The sequence below is a fragment of the Pseudoliparis swirei genome, chromosome 1 (assembly GCF_029220125.1).
Source record: "Pseudoliparis swirei isolate HS2019 ecotype Mariana Trench chromosome 1, NWPU_hadal_v1, whole genome shotgun sequence".
Classification (NCBI taxonomy): Eukaryota; Metazoa; Chordata; class Actinopteri; order Perciformes; family Liparidae; genus Pseudoliparis; species Pseudoliparis swirei.
In genome coordinates, this window is record NC_079388.1 from 1,529,377 (window position 1) to 1,549,898 (window position 20,522).

At 46.3% G+C, this 20,522-nt stretch overlaps 12 non-coding genes and 1 pseudogene across 12 annotated transcripts; 5 read left to right on the forward strand and 8 right to left on the reverse strand.

Annotated features, from left to right (window-relative positions):
* Positions 1–1,285: 1,285 nt before the first annotated feature.
* trnak-cuu (transfer RNA lysine (anticodon CUU)) lies at positions 1,286–1,358 on the forward strand. Its single transcript has one exon. It is a non-coding gene; the product is annotated as a tRNA-Lys (tRNA).
* A 1,467-nt stretch (positions 1,359–2,825) lies between these two features.
* LOC130199027 (U2 spliceosomal RNA) lies at positions 2,826–3,012 on the forward strand. Its single transcript, XR_008832735.1, has one exon. It is a non-coding gene; the product is annotated as a U2 spliceosomal RNA (small nuclear RNA).
* A 271-nt stretch (positions 3,013–3,283) lies between these two features.
* Positions 3,284–3,399, forward strand: LOC130199056 (U5 spliceosomal RNA). The gene has a single exon (XR_008832737.1). It is a non-coding gene; the product is annotated as a U5 spliceosomal RNA (small nuclear RNA).
* Positions 3,400–8,454: 5,055 nt separating this feature from the next.
* LOC130199075 (U1 spliceosomal RNA) lies at positions 8,455–8,618 on the forward strand. Its single transcript, XR_008832743.1, has one exon. It is a non-coding gene; the product is annotated as a U1 spliceosomal RNA (small nuclear RNA).
* Positions 8,619–8,867: 249 nt separating this feature from the next.
* On the forward strand, positions 8,868–9,058 carry LOC130199015 (U2 spliceosomal RNA). The gene has a single exon (XR_008832733.1). It is a non-coding gene; the product is annotated as a U2 spliceosomal RNA (small nuclear RNA).
* Positions 9,059–16,303: 7,245 nt separating this feature from the next.
* On the reverse strand, positions 16,304–16,399 carry LOC130199051 (U2 spliceosomal RNA; annotated as a pseudogene).
* Positions 16,400–16,649: 250 nt separating this feature from the next.
* Positions 16,650–16,810, reverse strand: LOC130199180 (U1 spliceosomal RNA). The gene has a single exon (XR_008832774.1). It is a non-coding gene; the product is annotated as a U1 spliceosomal RNA (small nuclear RNA).
* A 415-nt stretch (positions 16,811–17,225) lies between these two features.
* On the reverse strand, positions 17,226–17,338 carry LOC130199072 (U5 spliceosomal RNA). Its single transcript, XR_008832742.1, has one exon. It is a non-coding gene; the product is annotated as a U5 spliceosomal RNA (small nuclear RNA).
* Positions 17,339–17,879: 541 nt separating this feature from the next.
* Positions 17,880–17,952, reverse strand: trnak-cuu (transfer RNA lysine (anticodon CUU)). Its single transcript has one exon. It is a non-coding gene; the product is annotated as a tRNA-Lys (tRNA).
* A 791-nt stretch (positions 17,953–18,743) lies between these two features.
* Positions 18,744–18,907, reverse strand: LOC130198987 (U1 spliceosomal RNA). The gene has a single exon (XR_008832723.1). It is a non-coding gene; the product is annotated as a U1 spliceosomal RNA (small nuclear RNA).
* A 416-nt stretch (positions 18,908–19,323) lies between these two features.
* Positions 19,324–19,436, reverse strand: LOC130199079 (U5 spliceosomal RNA). The gene has a single exon (XR_008832744.1). It is a non-coding gene; the product is annotated as a U5 spliceosomal RNA (small nuclear RNA).
* Positions 19,437–19,707: 271 nt separating this feature from the next.
* Positions 19,708–19,894, reverse strand: LOC130199020 (U2 spliceosomal RNA). The gene has a single exon (XR_008832734.1). It is a non-coding gene; the product is annotated as a U2 spliceosomal RNA (small nuclear RNA).
* Positions 19,895–20,124: 230 nt separating this feature from the next.
* On the reverse strand, positions 20,125–20,288 carry LOC130199136 (U1 spliceosomal RNA). The gene has a single exon (XR_008832762.1). It is a non-coding gene; the product is annotated as a U1 spliceosomal RNA (small nuclear RNA).
* Positions 20,289–20,522: the final 234 nt, after the last annotated feature.

The window sequence follows — 20,522 nt, forward strand, 5'->3', positions numbered from 1 at the left end:
CATCTCCCCGCACCACACTTTGCATGGCCGGATAGAAGCTTGTAATAGAATTTCCCCCACCAAGGAGGTTAATTACATCCCACCCCCTCCACCCAAGCTGCAAAATAAAACAAAAGGCACCACATCGCCTGTAAGCGTCTGTGACAGCCACAAATCCCTGTCGGCATCTTACCTTTAGGATCTAATTCCAGGTTAATGTCTGCCATCGTGTTGCATTATAGTGAGACCCTCAAGGGAACTTTAAGGGCCTTCAGCCAAAATGAATGCCATGACAGCGTATGGCAAAGAGAGAAGTGGAGGGAAGTCAGGCTGCCTGTCACTTTTCTGTGAAGGGCTATCATCACGTTACTTAACTGAGAAGGTTTGAACATGCTGATGCTTGAATTGATCTCAAAGCAAACAGGAAAGCATCGCTAGTGAATGGATAACAGCAGGGCAGACGGAACACCACAGCACAGCGGATGTTTTACTGTTTTTCTATTTATTGGCTTAAAAGCCAGACACATTCCCTTTCATTACAAACTACATTAATTTACCTGAAGCATTCACCCAAAGCCTTTTTTACAATAATCCCTGATTGACGCGTCTGCGAGTGGACCAGACATGGTCCTGCACCTGTTTGGCGTGAAGGCAGAAACCATGCAGAAGTCTTGACTGCCCTCTACAAAAAGGTGGCAGAAGTCCATACAGAGTTTAAAAGATAGCAACATTTCCTCCTCACGATTCCACGTCAGTTCACGTCCATGAGAAAAGTCCGATCAAGGCTTGAGTGCAGTGACTCCACCTTTCTTATTTAATGACCGTCGACATTCCTTAGGAGCAGATAGGAGAATTAGAAGACAAGAATTAATACAACTAATGCTTAAAATACAAAAAATAAGCTACTAGCATCATATTTAATAACATCTGCTTCTTTGGGCTATAATCTACATCTGTGATTTACCATTTTGGTAAATTTAAATTGATAAGAATCAAATACTCATGCAAATCAATGACTAAAACACCATCATCCAGGGTTGGCCTCAAATGTGTAACCTTTTTTTCAGGGTCGGGTTTTCAAGACTAAGGGCTAAGATGTTTAAGGCAAGGAAGTAACCTGAGATGAATGTGCTTAGCGTCAGACCAACGTTCAAATTGGGCTCAAACTCACGATTCCACAAGTCTCACAGTCTCCTGATTGTTGTAACTTGCATCATCTGTCACATGCGTTTTACCTCAAACTCACTACTTACAATAGCATTACCCAACCTGCGGCTTGAAAACACGACAGTTTTATGAAGTGTGTGCCTGGCTAGCTCAGTCGGTAGAGCATGAGACTCTTAATCTCAGGGTCGTGGGTTCGAGCCCCACGTTGGGCTAAACTGCTTTTGGAAAGGTAGTAACTTGAGATGAATGTGCTAAGCGTCAGACCAGAGTTGGAATAGGTCTCAAACTCACGATTCCACAAGTCTCACAGTCTCCTGATTTCCTGATTGTTGTAACTTGCATCATCTGTCACATGCGTTTGACCTCAAACTCACTACTTACAATAGCATTACCCAACCTGCCACCAGCCTATGCTTTTATTCAGATGTTTTTAAAGAAATATGAACTTGAGAAGGAGGACTTAGAGACCCTTACTAATCACCGCTGTCTCATTTCTGTTGTGCAGGAGAGGGAACCAGTGAGCCCAGTGCGCGGGCTTACCTTTGGAGAGCCATCAATGGTATGGCGCAACGTGAACCATTCTGCTCTTCCAAACAGACTCCGGGACCTGTCATGGATGGTGGCTCACAAGATCCTCCCAGTCAGGTCCGTAATGCACTCCCGGGGCATGTCTGCGAGCTCTACCTGTCCCCGACCAGGGTGTGGAGCCCCAGAGACGGTGAGGCATCTGCTCTGGGAGTGCAGTGCTGCTGTAGACCAGTGGGCAAAGGCCGGCTCCTTACAATTCCCGTACTTGCCAGCAAGGGAGGTCCTGACAGCACAGCTGGTCCTGTATGGGGTGAGCCAGTCCACTCAAATTCCAGCTCAGGACATTGCCAAACAGCGGCTCACCCTAGTCGCCATTACAGATGCAATGTGGACCGCCAGAAACTTGCTGGTAAGAAGACACATGCAGATCCCCCCCGTGGCTGTGATCCAAATGGCCGCAGCGACGGTCCAACTGGCCGGAGCTGCAGGCGACAGGCCAAGGACGCAGCCACAAAGAAGAATCACCTCTGTGCCCATTCGGACGAAGGAGCCGGAGCCACACATACAGAGGTCAAAGCAACAACGGCCTGACCCTCCGGGAGAGGCAGGTGGAAAGGAGCATCGGGTGAGGATCTCCTCTGAGCACCAGGACGGGAACCCGAGAGACCAGTTCTGTTTGGAGGAGCAAAATGAGTTGCCCGGGTAGGGACCCACCCCCCGCTCCTGCTCAACAGAAATGTTATAGCGTGTACCCTGCAGTATTGCTGGGAACGGTGCACCCTTCAAAAATATTGTATACTTCTTACTGATTCCCCCTCTAATGAAAGGAAAACAAAATGGACCATGCGGGTTGTAATCACGACAGTTTTTAGAAGTGTGTGCCTGGCTAGCTCAGTCGGTAGAGCATGAGACTCTTAATCTCAGTGTCGTGGGTTCGAGCCGCACGTTGGGCTAAATTACTTTTGGCAAGGTATTAACCTGAGATGAATGTGCTAAGATCAAGTGTAGTATCTGTTCTAGGTGAAATTCTTAATTTAAAAAAGTTAGGGTCCCTAGTTGTCCCTAACTGCTAAAATACAAATGTATGTTTTAAAACACTATTTATTGTATATTTATTAATTGTATCGTGAAAAGAAATTGAAATCCTTTGTATGAGTATCAATAAATTTTTTCGAAAGAAAAAAATCTGTTCTTATCAGTTTAATATCTGATATATCCTCTATATGAGGATAACTTATTAAGCAGATTTTTAGCATTGGGAGATGAAAAAGGAGCTTGCTTCATTCACTCCAAGCATTGACCCGGTATTGCAGTATTGCTGGGAACGGTGCACCCTTCAAAAACATTGTTTAAAACAAAAATCCATGTATACTTCTTACTGATTCCCCCTCTAATGAAAGGAAAACAAATTGGACGATATCGCCCTATGTAACATGTTGGAATGTCCTCTTCATCATATGAAAATGGGTGTGGCGGTGGGAATACCTTCTTTAAACATGTTAGTGGGTGTGGCTTGGGATCTGGAACACGGCACGTCATCCGAGGCTCACCATGAGATATCGGAGTGGGACAACTAGGTTACCTTCTGCTCTTGGCAGGTGGACGGTACTTACTTTGGTTTCTCTTCATAACGCACAAGTCTTTCGCCTTTTACTAAAGACTTCCGTGGAGAGGAACACCAATGAGTTGAACTTATTTTTGTCAGGCTCTGCTGTTAGGCCGAGCCTTGTGCATTTGTGAAAAGAATGAAAAACAGTGCTTGGGTTAGTGCGCTGAGCCACTGCTATGCCTGATTGAAAGAACTGCAAGTGAGATGAGTCCTATGGTCGGCCTCTGAAATCAAACTGTGTCACGTTGTGGCCTTTGTTTTTTGGACTGTGATCTTTTGGATGAGCGGAATCTGATTCCCCTCCAGCTGCTCCTGAACGCATCATCTCACTCTTCCGGTAAGCTCTGGTTGCCAGCTCAACAGCGAGCATGACTTCTTCTTCTCTCCCTCCCGCTCCCTCTTGCTCAGTGTGTCTCATGTATAGTTATCCCCCTGCCTCCCTTAATGATAACGATACATGCAACAAGTGTAGTTTATTTGCTAGGTTGGAGGCAGGTCTAAGTGGGTTAGATGCACGGCTCCGCGCTATCGAAGCTCAGGCAGCTATGCTAGTTAGCCCGCCTCTCCCGTAGGCGCGGAGCTACAGTCAGCTGTTAGCTGTGCCCGCGGTAACCGTGCAGCCGGATGGTTGGGTAACTGTTCGCAGGAGTAGTAAGTCTACACAGAAGCCCGCTGTGCACCAACCACTTCACGTTTGAACCAGTTTTCCTGCTCAGCGACACACCGCTGAGGAACGCACCCTGGTTATCGGGAGCTCTATAGTCAGGAACGTGAAAATAGCGAAGCCACGGACCAGAGTCGTGTGCCTCCGGGGCCAGAGCGGGCGACGTGGAGTCTTGTTTGAAGCTGCTGGCTAAGGACAAGCGGAGATACAGTCAGATTGTAATACACGCGGTGGTAATGACGCCGAGCCGTCGGTCGGAAGTCACTAAAATTAATGTGGAATCGTGTGTGCTTATGCCAAGACGTTGTCGGACACCGTAATTTTCTCTGGCCCTCTCCCAAATTTGCAGACAGACGAATTGTATAGCGAATGTCGCTTTCAACCGCTGGCTGTCGAGGTGGTGCCCAGCGAATAATGTGGCTACGTAGACAACTGGAAGACTTTCTGGGAAAACCTGGTCTGATGAGGAGAGACGCATTCATCCCACGTTGGACGGAGCGTCTCATTTCTGCGATATGACCAAGTTGATCACGGACTTAATCTATGACAACCCAGGGTTCAGATCAGGAACCGGGAGCAGAGTTGTAGTTTAACACCCTTCTGCTCTTCCATTCGAGCAGTTACCCACCCTTGACTTTAGAGTAGAGACTGTGTCTGTCCCACGGCCACTTCAATTAAATAAATCAAAAGTAAGCAGAAGAGGAGTCGTACACAATAACCTTATACAAGTTAACACAATTATTTCAGCAGTGCAACAAAATAGGTCTATTAAATGTGGTCTCCTAAATATTCGATCTCTGTCATCTAAAGCTGTGTTACTGAATGATTTAATATCAGATAATCACATTGATTTATGTTGCCTAACTGAAACCTGGCTGAGCCATGAAGAATATGTCTGCCTGAATGAATCGACTCCTCCAAGTCATATTAATACTCACATTCCTCGAGGCACCGGTCGAGGAGGTGGAGTAGCAGCCATCTTTGAATCGAGCCTATTAATTAATCCTCAACCAAAATTACACTACACCTCATTTGAAAGCCTTGTTCTTAGTCTTTCACATCCAACCTGGAAAACACTACAGCCAATTTGATTTGTGATTCTGTACCGGCCACCAGGTCCATATTCAGAGTTTATATCTGAATTCTCAGAATTTATATCAAGTTTGGTTCTTAAAACCGATAAAGTTATTATTGTTGGAGATTTTAATATCCATGTGGATGTTGATAATGATTGCCTTAGTGCTGCATTCATCTCCTTGTTGGACTCGATTGGCTTCTGTCAGAGAGTACAGAAACCCACTCACAGCTTTGGCCACACGCTTGATCTTGTTCTTACTTATGCGTTGACATTGAGCATTTGAACGTCTTCCCACAGAATCCTCTTCTGTCAGACCACAACCTCATAACTTTTGAATTTATACTAGAGTGTACTCCGTTAGTCAAAAGTTTCTACACTAGATGTCTAACTGATAGTGCTGTAGCTAAATTTAAAGCGATTCCTTCTGTATTTGATTCGATACCACGTCTCAATATAACAGAGGACTCCTGGTCTAACTTTAGTCCGTCCCAGATTGATCATCTTGTTGACAGTGCCATAGGCTCTCTGAGAATGACACTGGACTCGATAGCCCTCTGAAGAAGAAGACAGTGAGGAAGAGGAGGTTTGCTCCTGGTATAACCCTCAGACCCGCAAACTGAAGCAAACGTCACAAAAGCTTGAACGCATATGGCGTTCAACTAATCTCGAAGAATCCCGCTTAGTTTGGCGAGATAGTCTTAAAACATATAAGAAGGCCCTCCGTAATGCCAGAGCAGCCTATTACTCATCAATAATAGAAAAAAATAAAAACAACCCCAGGTTTCTCTTCAGCACTGTAGCCAGGCTGACAGAGAGTCACAGCTCTGTGGAGCCGAGCATTCCTATAAACCTTAGTGGTAATGACTTTATGAACTTCTTTAATGAAAGATTTTAACTATTAGGGACAAGATTAATAATCTCTTGCCCATAACCAGTGCCAATCTGTCCTCAAGTGGAATGGCCTTGGAAACCGCTGTATGCCCTGGTGTATATTTGGAGGGATTTTCTCCTATCAACCGTGACCAATTATTTTCAACGGTTTCTACTTGAACACGTCTACCTGTCTCTTGGACCCCATCCCGACGAGGCTGCTTAAAGACGTTTTGCCTTTAATTGGCGGCTCTCTATTAGATATTATCAATGTGTCTCTGCTAACAGGCCACGTACCACTCCTTCAAGGTGGCTGTTATTAAACCTCTCCTGAAGAAGCCCACTCTGGATCCAGAGGTATTGGCTAACTACAGACCGATCTCTAACCTCCCTTCCTCTCCAAGATCCTTGAGAAAGTGGTCTAAATCAGTTGTGCGACTTTCTACATCATAATAGTTTATTTGAGAAATTTCAATCAGGATTTAGAAAACACCACAGCACCGAGACGGCACTGGTGAAAATTACAAATGACCTCTTAATGGCAGCAGATAAAGGACCTCTCTGTCCTGGTCTTGTTAGACCTTAGTGCTGCATTCGACACCATTGACCATGACATCCTGTTACAGAGACTGGAGCAGTCGATTGGCATTTCAGGCACGGCACTAATTTGGTTTAAATCCTATTTATCAGATCGATCTCAGTTTGTATTTGTAAACGATGACGCCTCGATAACCACCAACGTTAATCACGGAGTTCCACAAGGTTCTGTGCTTGGACCAATTTTATTTACCTTATACATGCTTCCTTTGGGCAATATTATCAGGAAACACTCCATAAACTTTCATTGTTATGCAGATGACACTCAACTATATTTATCGATAAAACCAGAGGAGAGCAACCAACTCTGTAAAATTCAAGCATGTCTTAAAGACATAAAACATGGATGACCTGCAACTTGATGTTAAACTCAGACAAAACCGAAGTAATTTTAATCGGCCCTGAGCACCTCAGAGATCAATTATCTGGTGATGTGGATTCTGTAGACGGCATTGCCCTGGCATCCAACACCACTGTAAAGAATCTTGGCGTTATCTTTGATCAGGACTTGTCCTTTAACTCCCACGTAAAGCAAATCTCAAGGACTGCATTCTTTCATCTACGTAATATTTCAAAAATCAGGCACATCTTGTCTCTAAAAGATGCAGAAAAATTGGTTCACGTTCGTTACTTGAGACTGGATTACTGCAACTCCTTATTAGCAGGCTGCTCTAATAAATCTCTTAGGTCCTCCAGTTGATCCAGAATGCTGCAGCTCGTGTTCTCACTAAAACTAAGAAAAGAGATCACATCACTCCTGCACTAGCTGCTCTGCACTGGCTCCCAGTAAAATCAAGAATCACTTTTAAAATTCTTCTCTTAACCTACAAAGCCTTGATTGGTGATGCTCCCTCATATCTTAAGGAGCTTGTCGTACCATATTGCCCCACTAGAGAGCTACGCTCACTAAATGCGGGACTACTTGTAGTTCCTAGAGTCTTAAAAAGTAGAATGGGAGCCAGAGCCTTTAGTTATCAAGCTCCTCTTTATGGAACCAGCTTCCAATTTCAGTCCGGGAGGCAGACACAGTCACCTCGTTTAAGAGTAGACTTAAGACCTTCCTCTGTGACAGAGCTTATAGTTAGGGCTGAATCAGGTTTGCCCTGGTCCAGCCCCTTGATATGCTGCTATAGGCTTATAGCTGCCGGGGACGTTTAGGATGCACTGAGTACCTATCTCCTCTTTTTCTCTCCTTAAGGATGAATTTTCATCTCTCAATCACACGTTACTAACTCTGCTTTCTCCCGGAAGTCCTTGACTTTACGTCTCATGGGGTCATCGGACCCTATGAGACGGCATAGATCCTATCTGCCTGATGGATCGTCTGGGTCGTGGAATTCCTGCTCATGACTACGCCACTGTCCTGTTGAGACTCCGCCCACTCCTCCTCCCCACCGCCATCTGCCTGATGGATCGTGGAGGTCTCCATCGTGGAATATGCCTACTATGAACTATTCATACACTCTGTCATATTCATTGAATGTATTTTAACTCTAAATCTGTCCTTCTGTACACATTACATCTATTGCATCTGTCCATCCTAGGAGAGGGATCCTCCTCTGTTGCTCTCCTGCAGGTTTCTTCCCTTTTTTTCCCCTGAAGGGTTATTTGGGAGTTTTTCCTGGTCCGATGTGAGGTTTTGGGGCAGGGATGTCTATGTGTACAGATTGTAAAGCACTCCGAGACAAATTTGTAATTTGTGAAATTGGGCTATACAAATAAACTGAATTGAATTGAATTGATATTTTCCTTTGTTTATGGAAGAATTGTGTCCTGAAGATTCCTCCATTATTAGCATCCTTGGATTTCGTGCTTTCAAATGGTTGCAAGGCTGTATTTGCTTTCTCAGCAGGAGAAACTTCTTGCCAAGGGAGGTTGACGTCAAAGACACTGAACCATCTGTGGACCATGAACTGGAGTGCTGTGTCTAAGAATGGCCCCTGTCTCTGTCTCGTCCAACTCATACTTACCTGGCAGGGGAGATACCATGATCAAGAAGGTGGTTCACCCAGAGCGAGGCTCAGCCATTGCACTCCGGTTGTGCTGACCCCTGCGAATTCCCCAAATGTGGGAATCTCGACTGCATAATTTCTGGTAGTGGGGGACTGCGTTCGCGCTCTCCCCTGATTGTCATGTTGAATGAATACCAAGCGATTCCCATGTGGAGATGGACACCGACAAGCTGCGCATTTCTGTTCGATGACTGTGTGAGATTGTGTGTGGTCTTTTGGATTGTCTGAATCTGATTCTAGTTAGTTTAGGACAGCTTTTCCATTTGGCTGAGCATCCACAGCATCCAATGCCTCATACAACTGCACCATGACAAGTGAGAACCGTCCCAGGAGGTTGTCTCTGGAAGCAAACCGTTGGGGGTCATCGCTTCTCGGCCTTTTGGCTAAGATCAAGTGTAGTATCTGTTCTTATCAGTTTAATATCTGATATATCCTCTATATGAGGATAACTTATTAAGCAGATTTTTAGCATTGGGAGATGAAAAAGGAGCTTGCTTCATTCACTCCAAGCATTGACCCGGTATTGCAGTATTGCTGGGAACGGTGCACCCTTCAAAAACAAAAATCCATGTATACTTCTTACTGATTACCCCTCTAATGAAAGGAAAACAAATTGGACGATATCGCCCTATGTAACATGTTGGAATGTCCTCTTCATCATATGAAAATGGGTGTGGCGGTGGGAATACCTTCTTTAAACATGTTAGTGGGTGTGGCTTGGGATCTGGAACACGGCACGTCATCCGAGGCTCACCATGAGATATCGGAGTGGGACAACTAGGTTATCTTCTGCTCTTGGCAGGTGGGCGGTACTTACTTAAAGGTTTGAGGTGCGAGTCGGCTCACACCGGGTACTTTATTGAGGGAAATAATCGTGCTCTAAGGACAGACGTGTAGCAAACTGTCGTAAAAGCACGTCGGCGGCGCCCAGGCGCAGCGTCAGCTGCTCTGCTAACCTGTCGCACTGGAGAGGACGCGGGTCCACGGGTCACGATGCCCGTCCTCTCTTCTGACGACGGCCCCGGTCACGGTATCCTCGCCTTACGCCTTGAGGGGAGAGGGAAACTGAGCGGCGTAAGACCGAGTTAAGGGAAAGGAGGCGGAGATCAGTAACTCCTCTATATGATTCTGCGATCGTTCGGGCCTGATGAGCGACGCGTGCACCTCGACAGTGGTTGCTGTTTGGCTCGGCGCGACACCCTAGATGATGTCAGATCGATCTCCGGAGAGAAACGCTGTGTATTCAATTATCTGGTCTCCTCCCAGCCCGCTCGAGGTTACAAGGCTCAGAGCGGCTGGCGGGACTTATTAATATTCTTATTCTTAGGACAAACTCCGCGACGAGGACTCGTGTTACGAGTCCTCTCTGGGTCCCAGCTCCAACCACGGCTCGGCCGCGTGACGGAGGTCTACCGGCTGCAGCGATATCTCTCTTTAGTACAAAATGTCAGTTACCAGTGTGTGAGGAATCAGTATGTGCCCTGAGTAACTGGGGTCAGTGGGTGTAGCCGTGCAGATGTCGCTCAGACTTACCTCGGGGGCGGCGGGGGTCCGCTCTCGGGTCTCCGCCTTTGGTCTCCTCGGGTGGGTCAACAGGTGAAGAAATAGGGCTCACAAAAAAGTAGGTCCACGAACCGAATGTAAAGTTTAAGACTGCAAGGCAGCCAAGTATTTTATTCAAAAAAAGAAGAAAGAAATAAACAAAGTACAATTGTAAGTGAGTTCCCTCTCGGGAGCCTGACGCAAAAGTCACAAGAACTCAAAACTCTCTTTTTCTTCAGCCCCCTCTTTCTTCTGTTCGTCACCTTTATACCCTCGGCTCCTCCCACTTTTACCGGATATCCGTCCCTCTTTGGGGTGCTGATGGGGTTCATCCCCCCTCTCTTCCTGAGAGGTTCTGGAGACTCTCTGTCCCACATCAAAGAGGGGACTGTTGTCTCCTGGTTTAGATGAGCTCGGTCACCGGTGACCTGTCTCCGGGTGTCTCCTCTTATCTCTCAGGCACTTAGGGTACCCTCTTTATGATCCTTTCAGACTTGGTGAGACTTCCCGATGCCAGTGACATCAAACACACTCTAACCGGGGGTCAGGATACAGAACATATTGGGAGACATATATTACATTATCATATCACAGACCATTGATCTACAGGCAGGTTAACACACATGAATTCAGGTTTGTGTTTATTCACTCCGCAATACATCCTCCTGAGCCCATATGGTGCGGATATGGGCTCCGAACACACAATCAACCAGGTCTTCATTTGAATATCACCAGAGGTGCAATGTTTACATCTGGTGTCGGCGTGGGGCCCCTGAGTGAGTTCAGACAGATGGTCACTGGTTGTAAACGCCAAAGATGACCACTCAGGACCCGTGTTCTGTCACACCTGGCCCTCTGCTTATCGTCCCAGCGATGGCCTCGATGCTTTCATTTGATCTTACAACCACTCTCCCTGTCGGCCGGCCTGATGGATGCCTTGTTGCTTTCCTGTTGTTGTAGTCTAATGGAACTGGGGTCCCCTTTGATCTGTTTTATTACTCACATTCCGCATTCACTTCTCCCCGGCCTGGTCTACGGATCATTTTGCTAATCCCAGAAAAATTCGCATTTATTTGTCCCGCTTCTAACACCTCACCCGATGCTCCTTCCCACCTGCCTCTCCCGGAGGGTCAGGCCGTTGCTGCTTTGACCTCTGTATGTGTGGCTCCGGCTCCTTCGTCCGAATGGGCACAGAGGCGATTCTTCTTTGTGGCTGCATCCTTGGCCTGTCGCCTGCAGCTCCGGCCAGTTGGACCGTCGCTGCGGCCATTTGGATCACAGCCACGGGGGGGATCTGCATGTATCTTCTTACCAGCAAGTTTCTGGCGGTCCACATTGCATCTGTAATGGCGACTAGGGTGAGCCGCTGTTTGGCAATATCCTGAGCTGGAATTTGAGTGGACTGGCTCACCCCATACAGGACCAGCTGTGCTGTCAGGACCTCCCTTGCTGGCAAGTACGGGAATTGTAAGGAGCCGGCCTTTGCCCACTGGTCTACAGCAGCACTGCACTCCCAGAGCAGATGCCTCACCGTCTCTGGGGCTCCACAACCTGGTCGGGGACAGGTAGAGCTCGCAGACATGCCCCGGGAGTGCATTACGGACCTGACTGGGAGGATCTCGTGAGCCACCATCCATGACAGGTCCCGGAGTCTGTTTGGAAGAGCAGGATGGTTCACGTTGCCATACCATTGATGGCTCTCCAAAGGCAAGCCCGTGCACTGGGCTCACTGGTTCCCTCTCCTGCACAACAGAAATGAGACAGCGGTGATTAGTAAGGGTCTCTAAGTCCTCCTTCTCAAGTTCATATTTCTTTAAAAACATCTGAATAAAAGCATAGGCTGGTGGCAGGTTAAAGGATGTCGGTTTCCTCAGATCTCTGGGTATTAGTTTTAAACTTTGGAGGTACGACCCCATCCAGAACCTTGTCATGTCTGCAGTCTTTTGGTTTCTGGATGGGGCTGTTGCAGCCATGATGTGTAGTGCGGTATATCTGCTTCCTAGAAAAAGCAGCAGGTCCGGCACTCCTTTTCCTCCTTTTTCCTTTGTTTTTTTCATTTCGCTTCTTCTCAGGCGCCCCACTTGGACCCCACAGGCAATAAAAGATGGCTCCTTCCATGTCTAGATGCACTTTCTTGCCTGCGATAAAAACAGAACTGATGAGTAAAAGCAACGGTAAAATCACAGATTTTATAATTAAAACCTTCCCTTCAAGCGTCAGTCCTCTAAGTGTCCAGTATCCCAGTCTCTGCCTAACTTTCCCTACCACGTCAGGCCAGTTTGTTTTCCCACCCCACTCCCTGTCGAATTTGACCCCAAGTATTCTCTGGTCAGTCTGGGTCACAGTCAAGGGGAGTCCTGTCCTGTCAGTCGCCTTCCACGGTCCATAAAATTGAGCTTGGGTCTTGTTGCGGTTGAGCTTTGACCCAGAGGCCCGTCCGTACCAGTCAGTCAAGTCAAGCGTCCTGTTGATGGATAAAAGATCAGTGCATAAAATATTGATATCATCCATGTAAAAAATGCACTTGGATTTCAGTCCCCCGCTCCCTGGTATTGTAATCCCACTGATCAGTTTGTCTTGTCTAAAAGCCTGTGCCAGAGGTTCGATACCTATAACGTAGAGGAGGGCAGATAACGGGCAACCCTGACGGACACCGCAGTTTATTTGAACTGCGTTAGTCAGATGCCCGTTAGCAAGGAATTTGCTGGTGATTCCCCGATACAGCAGTCCCACCCAAGTTATCATCCTTTCTGGGAAACCCACCTTTTTCAGCACCTCAAAGAGGTACTGGTGCGAGACCCGATCAAAGGCTTTCTCAAAATCTAAATTTAGGACTACTAGCCGGATGTTTCTGTCTCTCGCATAACAGATGGTGTCTCGGATCAGTACGAGGCTGTCCGTGATCTTCCTCCCCGGTACGGCACAGGCTTGATCCGGGTGGATTAGCTCCTTTAAAAACACAGATATCCGTGCTGCTAAAAGTTTGCTAAAAAGTTTACAGTCGCAGTTTAGAAGAGTGATCGGTCTCCAGTTCTTTAGGTCCGTTTTGTCCTTGTCCTTGTGGAGTAGAGTAACTATCCCTGATCTAAAGCTGTCAGGGAGTCGGTCTAGTCTTTCAAAGTCCGTAAAAACAGTGAGTAAGTCTGGGTTTAAAATATCCCAAAAGGTCAGATAAAATTCCCACGGAAGCCCATCCTCTCCCGGAGACTTCCGTGTTTTAAAACTCTTCACACAGTTGCTGAGCTCAACTGGGGTAAAATCTTTTGTTAAAAACTCACTGTTCTCAATCTTTTTTTCCATATACTTTAAAACGTCTTTTATGGCCTCTCCTTCTACAGGCTTTTCTTTGTAAAGTTCTGAATAAAAAACTTCTATTGTGGACATTATATCGTCAGTTGTTTCTGCCACTTCGCCATTCTCTTTTTTTAATCTCGAGAGGCCTCCCCCTTGGTTTAAAATTCTCTTGAAGAAGTACCTGGTGCACTTTTCCCCTTCTTCTAAGTCCCTTTCCTTGCTTCTTATAATTATACCCTTGCTTTTTTTTTCAGCTAAAGACATTTATTTCCTCATTAAAATCCATGCCCTGTTGGTTTACTTTAAAATACCTCTGGAGTCGCTTCTGCAGGCCCAACATGCGTCTGTCGTCCCTATCTTTTTTCTTCTTCCCTGCCTGTCTAAAGAAAGTCTGGGTCCTCCTTTTAACCATTTCCCACCAGTGTGCACGTGTCTCGTATAGGTCTTGAAGGGTCTGCCACTCTTGGTACTGCTCCCTGAACTGACTAACTAAATCCTTGTTTTCTAAAAGGGAGCAGTTGAGTTTCCACAGACCACTTCCTGCTGTCACACCCGGGGACAGTGAGAGGGTGCATGAAAGCATAGCGTGGTCCGAAAAGAAGACAGGTGACAATCTAGCATCAATTGGTGGGCAATCTCGTGTTAAAAAATGGTCTATTCGAGAGGCTCTGGTACCATCACCACTGGACCAGGTGAAGCCCTCCTCTCTGGGATGCAAGGTTTTAAAACAGTCCGTCATTCTAAAATCCTTGCATATATTCTGTAATAAAACCGATGTTTTGTCCACTTTAAAATCTTCCCCGACTCCTTTTCTATCGTTTCTATTAAGAATGCAGTTAAAATCTCCTCCTATAACTAAGGGTGCCCTACCTAACATGTGGACCTGCAGGTCTTCTAAAAGGTCATACCTGTCATTTTTGTCGTTAAAACCATAAATATTTAGGAGCTTAAAATCCTTTCCCATAAAAGACAGGTGTGCTAAAATTGCCCGGCCATCTCTCACCACGGTGCTGCCCTTCACCTGGATAAGGGGATTTTTTAATAAAATGGCCACTCCATCGTTTCTGTTTTCGTTCGATCCACTCCATATGGAAGTTTGTGGCCATAATTTTTCCCACTTCCTGTAGTGGGTTAGAAATGGCAAGCCACATTCTTGAATCAAAAACACATCTGACTTGAAGGAATTAAGAAAGGATAAAACAGTCTGAGCTCTAATCACTGACTTCACACTTCTAACATTGATGGTTGAAAAGGTTAAAGTCATAAGTATGGTTAAGAGTAACAGGTAAACCTTTTTAAGATAATGTAGTGGCGTTTTTACAGAAAATACCATCTTAAAAGGCGGTTATAAAAGTTCTTTTGAGAGGAGCTCCTCCATTTCTATGGGAGAGGAGTGACATGGCTGTCCTCTATTTACCTTTCTCCCTTTCGGGTTGTGTCGTAATTGAAAACTAGTATTTAGTTCTGTGTCCCTTGGAGTCGTTTTTAATTCTATATTTAGGAAGGAGACTTCATTTGGGGAACTGTGGGGGAAAACTCTGGGCTCCTCCACAGTTGAACTGTGTGAGGAGCTCCCAGGTCTACCCCTCTTCTCCAAGACTCCAGGCTCAGGGGACAATTCCTCTAAAGGTCTCTTGTTTTGTTGAGCATTTGGGAGCGGGGGAGGGGGAAGCTCGTCACCCTTTTCCACCAGGCTAGCTCCCCTTTCCAAATGTAAGTCCCCTTCACTTTTATCCTTGTTCAACTCTATGGCACCCCCAGACCTCTCCCCTTCTCCTTCCTCACCTGATCCCAGTTTCCCAGTCACAGGACCCGGAGGGAGGTCTGAGTTGTTTTTCACGGCCTCTACAAACATTTCTTCCAACATGTCTTCTCGTCCACCATTTTGTGCATTTCCGCCATTTTGTTCAGTGACATTTCCATTTCTATTCATTTGTGACAATTTTACTCTGTAGGCAAAGGACCGTGGGCAGTTTCTGAAGAGGTGATTGGTTTCACCACACAGGTTGCACTGTCTGTTGTTAGTGCATTCTTCAAAAGTATGCCCGATTTGCCTGCATTTCCTGCATACTGTTTCCTGACATGCTTCTGCCAGGTGCCCATGCTGACCACACTTGCGGCAGAGCTTGGGTTGGCCTTGGTAGTGAATGTAGCCCCTGTTGTCACCCAGGACTATCATGGATGGCAAGTGTTTCAGGCCCTGGAAACCCTGAGGGTCCTCCCATTGCTGGATGGGGACCCTCCAAGCACAGTTCCAGATGCCATCTTCATCTTTCACCTTGGTAGCCTGGCCTTTCACAGTGCAATATCTATTGAGCCACCACCAGATGTCGTCTGCATTTACTGTTTCATTGAACATTCTGACAATGACCGTTTTAAGGGTATTATCAGTCAGTTTCTCCACGTTGAATGCAGCAAACTGGGGTTTTACATTTTCATAACGAGTCCAAAACTCCTCCAGAGCAAAGGCTGACCGAAAGCTGACATCAAAACCCTTGTTCGAGGGGAGTGTAATTATACAATTAAGGTCCTCTGGCTTGAACAGCAGGGCCTTCTGTATTAGATTTCTGGAAAAGTCCAGCCTGGAGATCCAAAGAGGTTTTCCATCAACCTCTTTAAAAGTTAAACGTACACTGTGGTGCCTCCGCATGCCGGCATTTTTGGCCGACATGGTCGAGGCACCACATCACCCAGAGGAAAACCAAGACTACAAACAACCAAACAAGAAAAACAAACAAAGGAAGAGTGTATTTACCTTTCTCCTTCTGCGCTGATGAGTTGGTGTTTCCGGAGTACTGCAGGTACAAAGATAACCACAAAAACACAAAACACAAAAGATGTTTAAATGTGGCAAAGTAGCAACCTATGGAGGTTGACACTGTAATCCACAAACCCAAAATTGAATGTCCTTCCTAATAGCGTCAACACATGCCACAGGTGGGCAATAGTTTTTCACTAACGGGAGGGGATCGCAGTCTAAACCAAAGGGAAGATCAAGAAAGAATAACTGATAAGAACAGATACTACACTTGATCTTAGCCAAAAGGCCGAGAAGCGATGACCCCCAACGGTTTGCTTCCAGAGACAACCTCCTGGGACGGTTCTCACTTGTCATGGTGCAGTTGTATGAGGCATTGGATGCTGTGGATGCTCAGCCAAATGGAAAAGCTGTCCTAAACTAACTAGAATCAGATTCAGACAATCCAAAAGACCACACACAATCTCACACAGTCATCGAACAGAAATGCGCAGCTTGTCGGTGTCCATCTCCACATGGGAATCGCTTGGTATTCATTCAACATGACAATCAGGGGAGAGCGCGAACGCAGTCCCCACTACCAGAAATTATGCAGTCGAGATTCCCACATTTGGGGAATTCGCAGGGTCAGCACAACCGGAGTGCAATGGCTGAGCCTCGCTCTGGGTGAACCACCTTCTTGATCATGGTATCTCCCCTGCCAGGTAAGTATGAGTTGGACGAGACAGAGACAGGGGCCATTCTTAGACACAGCACTCCAGTTCATGGTCCACAGATGGTTCAGTGTCTTTGACGTCAACCTCCCTTGGCAAGAAGTTTCTCCTGCTGAGAAAGCAAATACAGCCTTGCAACCATTTGAAAGCACGAAATCCAAGGATGCTAATAATGGAGGAATCTTCAGGACACAATTCTTCCATAAACAAAGGGAAATATCAGTGAGGGGAATCAGATTCCGCTCATCCAAAAGATCACAGTCCAAAAAACAAAGGCCACAACGTGACACAGTTTGATTTCAGAGGGCGACCATAGGACTCATCTCACTTGCAGTTCTTTCAATCAGGCATAGCAGTGGCTCAGCGCACTAACCCAAGCACTGTTTTTCGTTCTTTTAACAAATGCACAAGGCTCGGCCTCACGGCAGAGCCTGACAAAAATAAGTTCAACTCATTGGTGTTCCTCTCCACGGAAGTCTTTAGTAAAAGGCGAAAGACTTGTGCGTTATGAAGAGAAACCAAAGTAAGTACCGCCCATCAAACGCATGTGCCAGATGATGCTAGTTACAACAATAAGGAAATCAGGAGACTGTGAAATCTTGAGTTGGAGACCTATTCCAACTCTGGTCTGACACTAAGTACATTCATTTCAAGTTACTACCTTGCCAAAGGTAATTTAGCCCAACGTGGGGCTCGAACCCACGACCCTGAGATTAAGAGACTCATGCTCTACCGACTGAGCTAGCCAGGCACACACTTCTTAAAACTGTCGTGATTTCAAGCCGCAGGTTGGATAATGCTCTTTGAGGCCAACTTGAACATTGGTCTGACGCAAAGCACATTCATCTCAGGTTAATACCTTGCCAAAAGTAATTTAGCCCAACCTGGGGCTCGAACCCACGACCCTGAGATTAAGAGACTCTACCGACTGAGCTAGCCAGGCACACACTTCTTAAAACTGTCGTGATTTCAAGCCGCAGGTTGGGTAATGCTCTTTGAGGCCAACTTAAAGATTGGTCTGACGCAAAGCACATTCATCTCAGGTTAATACCTTGCCAAAAGTAATTTAGCCCAACGTGGGGCTCGAACCCACGACCCTGAGATTAAGAGTCTCATGCTCTACCGACTGAGCTAGCCAGGCACACACTTCTTAAAACTGTCGTGATTTCAAGCCGCAGGTTGGGTAATGCTCTTTGAGGCCAACTTGAACATTGGTCTGACGCAAAGCACATTCATCTCAGGTTAATACCTTGCCAAAAGTAATTTAGCCCAACGTGGGGCTCGAACCCACGACCCTGAGATTAAGAGTCTCACGCTCTATCGACTGAGCTAGCCAGGCACACACTTCGTAAAACTGTCGTGATTTCAAGCCGCAGGTTGGGTAATGCTCTTTGAGGCCAACTTGAACATTGGTCTGACGCAAAGCACATTCATCTCAGGTTAATACCTTGCCAAAAGAAATTTAGCCCAACGTGGGGCTCGAACCCACGACCCTGAGATTAAGAGTCTCTTGCTCTACCGACTGAGCTAGCCAGGAACACAATTCTTAAAACTGTCGTGATTTCAAGCCGCAGGTTGGGTAATGCTCTTTGAGGCCAACTTGAACATTGGTCTGACGCAAAGCACATTCATCTCAGGTTAATACCTTGCCAAAAGAAATTTAGCCCAACGTGGGGCATTCAACTCATTGGTGTTCCTCTCCAAACACAGCCCTGCGAACAATCGAAAGCCTGAAATATGAGCACGCTGATAACGGAAGAATCTTCTGAACACATTTACTCCACAACCAAGGGCAAATAACAGTGAGTAGAATCAGATTCAGACCATCCAAAAGACCACACACAATCTCACACAGTCATCGAACAGAAATGCGCAGCTTGTCGGTGTCCATCTCAACATGGGAATCGCTTGGTATTCATTCAACATGACAATCAGGGGAGAGCGCGAACGCAGTCCCCCACTACCAGAAATTATGCAGTCGAGATTCCCACATTTGGGGAATTCCCATGGGTCAGCACAACCGGAGTGCAATGGCTGAGCCTCGCTCTGGGTGAACCACCTTCTTGATCATGGTATCTCCCCTGCCAGGTAAGTATGAGTTGGACGAGACAGAGACAGAGGGGGCCATTCTTAGACACAGCACTCCAGTTCATGGTCCACAGATGGTTCAGTGTCTTTGACGTCAACCTCCCTTGGCAAGAAGTTTCTCCTGCTGAGAAAGCAAATACAGCCTTGCAACCATTTGAAAGCACGAAATCCAAGGATGCTAATAATGGAGGAATCTTCAGGACACAATTCTTCCATAAACAAAGGGAAATATCAGTGAGGGGAATCAGATTCCGCTCATCCAAAAGATCACAGTCCAAAAATCAAAGGCCACAACGTGACAGTTTGATTTCAGAGGCCGACCATAGGACTCATCTCACTTGCAGTTCTTTCAATCAGGCATAGCAGTGGCTCAGCGCACTAACCCAAGCACTGTTTTTCATTCTTTTCACAAATGCACAAGGCTCGGCCTCACGGCAGAGCCTGACAAAAATAAGTTCAACTCATTGGTGTTCCTCTCCACGGAAGTCTTTAGTAAAAGGCGAAAGACTTGTGCGTTATGAAGAGAAACCAAAGTAAGTACCGTCCACCTGCCAAGAGCAGAAGGTAACCTAGTTGTCCCACTCCGATATCTCATGGTGAGCCTCGGATGACGTGCCGTGTTCCAGATCCCAAGCCACACCCACTAACATGTTTAAAGAAGGTATTCCCACCGCCACACCCATTTTCATATGATGAAGAGGACATTCCAACATGTTACATAGGGCGATATCGTCCAATTTGTTTTCCTTTCATTAGAGGGGGAATCAGTAAGAAGTATACATGGATTTTTGTTTTAAACAATGTTTTTGAAGGGTGCACCGTTCCCAGCAATACTGCAATACCAGGTCAATGCTTGGAGTGAAGCAAGCTCCTTTTTCATCTCCCAATGCTAAAAATCTGCTTAATAAGTTATCCTCATATAGAGGATATATCAGATATTAAACTGATAAGAACAGATACTACACTTGATCTTAGCCAAAAGGCCGAGAAGCGATGACCCCCAACGGTTTGCTTCCAGAGACAACCTCCTGGGACGGTTCTCACTTGTCATGGTGCAGTTGTATGAGGCCAGCCAAATGGAAAAGCTGTCCTAAACTAACTAGAATCAGATTCAGACAATCCAAAAGACCACACACAATCTCACACAGTCATCGAACAGAAATGCGCAGCTTGTCGGTGTCCATCTCCACATGGGAATCGCTTGGTATTCATTCAACATGACAATCAGGGGAGAGCGCGAACACTGTTCCCCACTACCAGAAATTATGCAGTCGAGATTCCCACATTTGGGGAATTCGCAGGGGTCAGCACAACCGGAGTGCAATGGCTGAGCCTCGCTCTGGGTGAACCACCTTCTTGATCATGGTATCTCCCCTGCCAGGTAAGTATGAGTTGGACGAGACAGAGACAGGGGGGCCATTCTTAGACACAGCACTCCAGTTCATGGTCCACAGATGGTTCAGTGTCTTTGACGTCAACCTCCCTTGGCAAGAAGTTTCTCCTGCTGAGAAAGCAAATACAGCCTTGCAACCATTTGAAAGCACGAAATCCAAGGATGCTAATAATGGAGGAATCTTCAGGACACAATTCTTCCATAAACAAAGGGAAATGGGAAAACAGTTG